General features: G+C 31.5%; 1 protein-coding gene across 11 annotated transcripts in view; it reads left to right on the top strand.

Annotated features, from left to right (window-relative positions):
• Positions 1 to 6,772: 6,772 nt before the first annotated feature.
• LOC106784949 (hemicentin-2) overlaps positions 6,773 to 7,628 on the top strand; it is a 30,243-nt gene continuing 29,387 nt past the window's right edge. For 2 of the 11 annotated variants that reach the window (XM_014744992.1, XM_014745003.1), the window contains exon 1: positions 6,773 to 6,875. The gene's annotated coding sequence lies outside the window, so the exon portion shown is untranslated. Of the gene's footprint in view, positions 6,876 to 7,051; positions 7,236 to 7,300; positions 7,536 to 7,628 lie in introns of those variants that run through there. The other 9 variants (XM_014744993.1, XM_014745004.1, XM_014744991.1 and 6 more) reach the window with 7 other exon arrangements.

Here is a 7,628-nt window from a genome sequence, read left to right on the forward strand (position 1 = left end):
TATATCATATAACTTTTGATATAAAAATCGTGTAATTTGTATTATTACAAAATGTTAGATTTTTATCTCAAATTTTAATATACTGTAATTATCAAATTATTTTCTGTTTTCCCTAATTAATTTTTTTAGTTGGATAAATTTATCAGACAGAATGAATCTATTTGTTTTTTTTTTAAATTAAGCTCTAACGAATAGGATGGAAAATAACGAAGAAAAAAAAGGGAATGAAAAAAAAATAATTATTACCTTCATAACTACCAGTTATAGCTGTTATATCGACGAAGAAAAAATGTAACTGTTCTTAGGAGAAGTCCGTCTTTCGTCTTTATATGCGGGCCCACGTTTATAAGGCTGATAGTAAAAGCATCGTGAATACAAAGCAGTTTGAGAAGAACGTAAGTATTCGCCGTAGCTATCGCTTTCTGTTTCGTAACTGCCGAATACTCGCATTACGCGCCGGGAATTTTCTTTTCTTTTCCAACAAATTCCCTATAGGATTATTCGTAACTCGTCTGATAATATACATAGCATATATACAATATATGTACAATATGACTCACGGGAGTATTTGTAATCAAAGGGTATTTGTAAAAAAAAAAAAACTAAAACATTTCCAAATTTTTGTACACAAAAACCTACTTCTTTGAATTATTCATCTTTTAAATTGATATTAAATTTTATCGCTAAAGAATATTTTATTGTCAAAGATATAATCATATAATATCATTTGAGAAAAATGAGTCTTAAGAAAATTGAAGAAATCGAAGAAGTTCGAAAATTGAAGAAAATTGGTCTTATAAAATGTATTCATACTTACGCAAGATATAACAGTAAATAAAATTAATATTTTAGTAAATTGTGTACACATGGTTTGCCCTTCTTTTACATTTTATAATATTGAAACGATTGGTCATTTTATGAAATTTATTTTATCATATATGTCAAATTATACACTTCACTTTCAATAAAATGTTCTTTTTCGATCAAATTTGTTTCTGTATAGAAAAATTTTATAAAATTCCATTAGCAAATATTAATTGTTTAAAATTGACATTGGGGGTACCGATACTCCTGTGATTCATTGTACGTTTAAAAGATAAATTATCTACATCTATCTAAATATCTATTTAGTAAGTACATATCCATGTACAGATACAAATACACACACACATATATATATACATTAAAACTACCATTACATAAATCTGGTAGCGAGTAGATAATTAAATTTCTATGCCGTTAATCAATAGATAAATAAATTAATGGATAGTTCAATTAAGGTTGACTATTAGCACAACAGGATTAACATTTGGGGTTTTATTATCCATTCATGATTCCTATTCTACTCGAACAATTTTTTTTACATGATACGAACTGAATTTACGATAGGATCAATAACGCATACATTTCTGTGATTTTTTTATCTTTTTCTTTGTTTTATTTTTTTGTAAATAAACTACTAAAAATGGTATATATATACCTTTGTATAGTCGTATATATATATGTGTGAGTGTATGAAGATGTGTAAACGATTTGACTAAAACGGTCCAATTGTGTATATAAGCGAAAGAAACGTATTCAATACATAGTTTCACAATACATTACGTAAATTAAATACACGTCTCGAATTCGGGATAGAAACGAAGCAATAACTATGTCTTATGAATTCCGCAATATATTACATTTATTCTGTTACGTGCGTGAAATGGATCGATAGTTAGCTTGCAAAAGAATAGTCCGAAAAAGAGTGTTTGTGTGTGAGGGAGAGAGAGAGAGAGGAAATATAAAAGACACCGGTAGTCAATTAATATTCATGTTGCTTTTCGTTTTAAAAATGTTGCTTAGAGTTGATTGCGGATAGATTGGCTAATGAACATCTCTTTCTCTAAATTAATGATTAACGTCGTATATTCACTAATGGCGGCGTTACATGTCGTTTTCTGATTATTATTTTCGTAATTTTATTTAAAATTTTGAACGCAACAATTCCTTCGATTCTTTTTCTTTTTTTATTTTCCGTTTCGAATTTTTCTTTCTCCTCTCTCTCTCTCTCTCTCTCTATCTCTCTCTCTCTCTCTTTAACGATTGCTCTCAAATGTTGATGTATGTATATACTATTATATACTTCACGTTTCTACATATAAATGACGTCGATATTACATTGACTGTTAAACGATTTCGCTTCTAAATTAAAAACGAGTAGGAAAAATTGAAATAAATTGAAATAAAATTGTTATCGGAATATCCTAACGAATAAATATCTCTTCCATTTGTATATATATATATAATATTTATAATGAATATATATACAATGAATTTATTAATATAAATTGTAGCGTAGTATTATATATATATAGTTTTATTTTTATTGAAAAGTATTTGATTACATTCTGTTCATATTATTGTTTTGCAATATTGTTTTAATTGTTTATACAATAGTAACATTATTGTTTAATATTAACCATTCTTATCCAGGGATTTAAGAATGAGTAGAAAGGATAACACATGTAGTTGAAATCTGGTGTATCGTACTTTTACCAAAAAAAAAAGAAAATAATATTATCCTTTTAGATTCTTGATTAATGGTGCGTAGTAAAATAATACTATTCGAAATTATTTATCTTTTAATTACAAATGAATTTAAATGATAAGCCTACACAATATATTTATGGTTTATATTGATACGAATATTTCGGGCAACTGTAAGGAAATAATACTTCGCGTAAAATATAAAAAATGACGTATATTTTGATAAAGCAATTAAAGTATCGAACGATAGGATACGGATTACACCATAGCCGTCTACTTCAAATTGTGAGTGTCAGAATCAAACTGATTCTGTGTTGCTTCGATTCGATTGGCGATATTATAAACAAAAAACGAACAAACGTCTTCATTTCTGAAAGTGATCTTTTTCAATCGTCACTATTAAATAATTCAATAAGATAGCCATTTATTAAATCTTACAAAACAGTTTGGAAAAATCTCACACAAGTAATAGCATAAGTATTGAGTTAACTGAAAGTTTATATCAATTTATAAATGTATATTACATATATATATTTATTTATTTTGAAGTATTATATATACAAATTTAAGAATATTTGCTATACAAAACCGGTACATGTGTTTTTCAGTTAACCCGGTATATTTCAACGATTCCATTAAACGATATGTCAGAACAACGAATAAAAGATTCGAAAAAACAAAGAAAGAAAAAGGAAAATTAACTTAAATGCATATTTCCAAAGGGAAATATTCTATGAATATACATATATATAGATATATCTTTCTATTTTATTAAAAATAAGAAGATTAGCCAGGGTTTCCATTAGGAGTAATGCGAGGATTTCTAACGGTACTCAGGTTTCTTCTTTCCTGCCATTTTTTAATCATTTTAGTAGATAGAAGCGATCGATCTTTCACGCTTTCGTGGATCTTTCTATGAATGTACGATCGGTCTAATACTTCTTTCCTTTTTCATTCAATTTTTCCATCGATAAATATCCGAATTGGATTTTCTACTCGAATCGCTCACTGCAACGATCAAAAGTCTATACGTATATACTTGTACATGTGTTTTACACGTATATATATATATATATACGTAGACTATAATGAAAATGGATACAGCAATAAAAAAAAAAATATACACGTAAGTAGAGTTTAAAAAATCACCAAATTTTTCATCTACAGGAATATGCAATAAAAACAAATTAACCATAAACCTTCATCTGATAATTTTTATCTGACTTTTAATTCTACGTGTCAAGGTTACGTTATTTTAAGATCAAATCTATCGTATAAAAGTATAAAACGTCCCCCTTTGGCAACAATTAAAATTTCCAACATTTTTTCGTATAGCAATTTTTCTTTCAATATAAATCAAGCTCACTGTATATACGCAAATTTATTTATTTGTTTATTTATAAATTGTTGTTGTTGTTGATATTGTTATATTTAATAAGTCATTTAAATTAAAACTTTTTGGAATATCGATGAGAGTAGAGGAATATATTGAATGATTTGTCTTTGATATTATTGAGAGTAAATTTCGTTTATTCAAATTCGGAAATATTTTCGATATTTTGTAACAGAAAACGTTCTTCTCATTGGCATATATTCGATTAACCGATGACAGCCGAATGCACTATCAACGTCCGATCCAATTCGATATGAAATCTTGAATATCGCATGGAGTATAGATTCCGTTATGTATAACTAAACCATCCTCGTTCATGTCTCACTTCAACATTTTCTATATGGTATTGTAGTATAGCTTCTGAGCATCTGTGCATTGGTACCATCTTGCTTCCAACGATAGATTCGGAGATCGTGCGAATTCAGAAGAAAATTTATCTTGGAAACAAATTTTATGAGAATCTTACGTACATTCAAATCTTTCGGATAATATTTATCTAAGATTAACGATTAAGTAACTGTGCTACTTGTGACAAAAGACAAAAAAAAAAGATACCAGATAATTTTGATTTTTTTGAGAACAAACTAAATATTTTTATACATTAGGATTTTCTTCTCTCTGTTTTCGATTCGATTCGATTTGTTAAATATTATTTTAATCACCTTGTATATGGGTGTATATAATTGTGACCAAGTTATATAGGAATCAAGCAAATTTTAATAATCTGAAATTAAAGTCCAACGTGGAAACATTTTTCCTTGCGGTCAAATGCACTTTTATTTAAAAAAAATATACAAGAGTTTCTCGTATCATAAATAATTTCATACTTTAAAACTTATTTAATTTATTTTTTCTAAATAAATATATTACAAATTTATGAAATCCTTATAAAATGTTTAATTAATTTTGTATTTTCTATTTATTTTTAGGATAAATAAGTTTATACATAACTTGGTCAAATTGGTTGTGCATTGACTATTTTAATTGAACAACTTGGACAGTGTATCGGTATTAAAACTATTTAGACGAAAAAAAAAATGACTCGTTGGATTGGTAGCATTCATGGTCACCCTTGAAAATGTATGGAATCGTCTAATGTTCTTTTTACGATCTACATTTGTACTTGGGATACATTCCTACCGATCTTGCAAGGATCGTTCAAAGAAAAAGAAGATCGGATAAAAGGTAGCTTTGAAAATAGCTTCTAAATTTGTAACTATGTTATTTCAAGTAGCACACCCAATTGGTACTATGTATCGAAAGAAAGAAAAAAAAAAAAGACGAGAGAAATAGAGAAAGAAAAAAAGAGAGAAAGAGAATTTAGTCTGTCGGAATTTGAGGATTATCGACTTATTTTTCTTCTTTCTCTTTCTCTCTCTCTTTCTATATACACGTATCTATCTATACATACGTGTATTTCTTTCTTTTCCACGCGGCTTAGTTTACTTTTTCCCCGCGAAGATTATAAACAAACTGGTCTTCAAAAATCGATGATGCCTGAAAGCATACGAATATCTATCTTTCTCTTTTCTTTTCTTTTCTTTTTTTTTTTTTTTTTTCTAAAAATGTTTAATGTTTCATATCAAAAGGTGAAAAATAAAGAGAAAGATGGTCTCGAAAAGATTAATCTTTCGCGCAATGATAGGAAAGTTTTCTGATGTAACATGCAACCCCTGGTTACATTCTTACGGTCAATCATATTCGTCTCTCTCTCTCTCTTTCTCTCTCTCTCTCTCTCTCTCTCTCTCTCTCTCTCCCATTCTAATTCTTTTTCTGATACTTCCCTCATATTTTTATCCCAGCAATTCAAATCTAACCGAGGACGTATCATCCCGATGAAGTACTTACTTACAATCGACTCGCTCGAATAGAAAATGTCTTTCTACATTAGGACACATGAAGTTTGACACAATGGCGTTCAATCTCCCCGGAGCGTTCTCTGTTCTTCTCTCGAACGTATAACGACACCAAATAGACAGATAGAAAGAGAAAGAGAGAGAGAGAGAGAGAGAGAGAGAAGGAGAGAAAGAGAAACAGATAGGCAGATAGATAGAGAGATAGAGAGAAATATACAGAGAGAGAAAGAGAGAGAGAGAGAGAGAGAGAGAGAAGGGTAAAGTAACTGCGTCTTTCGATCGCTTAGGTCGACGATTTCGCCAAGTAGGAGAGTGTCGAGTCAGACAGAAAATCTTAATTCGGAATCCACGTCCGAAGGCTTTTCCCCTCTCCTTCATTCCCTCCTTCTCTTTCAGATGGAAAGAGAAATAGAGAAATAGAGAAATAGCAAAAGAGACAGACGGAAGGGTGCCAGTGGGAGAAACCCTTCCACCTTCTCTTTCTCTCTCTCTCTCTCTCCCCCTCTTTCTCTCACTCATATACAAAAACATTCTCACTCTCTCTCTTACTCTCTCTCTTACTCTCTTAAACACATTCTCTCTCACACACATTACTTTCTCTTTCTTTCTCTCTCTCTCTTTCTCTATCTCTCTTACACCTTTACTCTCTCATACACATTCATTCTCTTATTCTCTCACACACTAAGTCTATCTCACTTCCTCGCGCATACTTTCTCTTTCTCTCTCTCTTTAAATCTCATTCTCCGCCAAATACACACACAGTTCTCTCTCTCTTTCTCTCTTTCTTACTCCTTTATTTTCTCATACATTCTTTCTCTCTTTCTCACAATGAAATCGTCCTTCTCTCTCGTTCGTAGAGGGTGGTGTGTGGGAGTGTGGGGGGCTGGAAGGAGAACACGTAGGGACGAGCCGCGCGCGTCCTAAAGACATGCGCAACGAGCCGCGAAAAGACAGGTGCGCGGCGCGGCGCCGGGGACAAATCGCTTAGTTTAGAATAAGCGTACGGATTCGGTTGTATCGTTCCATCTCGTCGTCGTTTACCAACCAGCCAGCCGCACGCCAGTCGTCCGCGGTTCCGCATCAGCTTCGGTCGTTCGGTCCACGCTCTCTCTCTTTCTCTCTTTTTCTCTCTTTTTCTCTCTCTTTTTCACTCTTGTTTACTTCTAACTTACTATTTATATTTGCTCCCCCCCCCTTTCAACCCCTACTTCTCTCTCTTTCTCTCTCTCTCTCTCTTTCTCTCTCTCTCTCTCTCTTTCTATCTATCTCTAAATCTATTCATTTTTTCTTCTTATTCTTCTTATATTTAACTTTTACATTAATTAATTATCATACATTACGTAATGTCATTTATTAACATCGTTTATTAACAGAGAGTTGTAAACAAATTGGCACGGAGTTAACATAATCATGAACTTTTGACGGATATCGAATAATCCTGCTTATTTTTCTTAGCGGTTGTTTCATATACATATATATATATATATATTCTTTTCTTTTTTTTTTTTTACATATTATTTGCGCCACCTCAAAAAAAAAAAAAGAAAAAGAAAAGAAAAATAAATAGACAAATAGACCGACAGCAGGGAAACAGTAGGAGTAGTAGTAAAAGAAACAGAAACAGCAGTAACAGTAGCAGCAGAAGCACCACCACCAACAGCAGCAGCACCATCACGTTCCAGTTCCGTTTGTTGTTATAGATCACGATCGAAGAAGCGCGCACGTCTCTTCACTAAAAGACGAGGATCCGAGCCAAGGTCGTCTTTCTTCCTCTCGGGCACGACCTCCCTCCTCCTACATCCTTTTTCTTCTCTCTCTCTCTCTCTCTCTCTCTCTCTCTCTCTCTCTCC

Source organism: Polistes canadensis, unplaced genomic scaffold (genome assembly GCF_001313835.1).
Source record: "Polistes canadensis isolate GaletaPanama2010 unplaced genomic scaffold, ASM131383v1 scaffold_42, whole genome shotgun sequence".
Taxonomy (NCBI): domain Eukaryota; kingdom Metazoa; phylum Arthropoda; class Insecta; order Hymenoptera; family Vespidae; genus Polistes; species Polistes canadensis.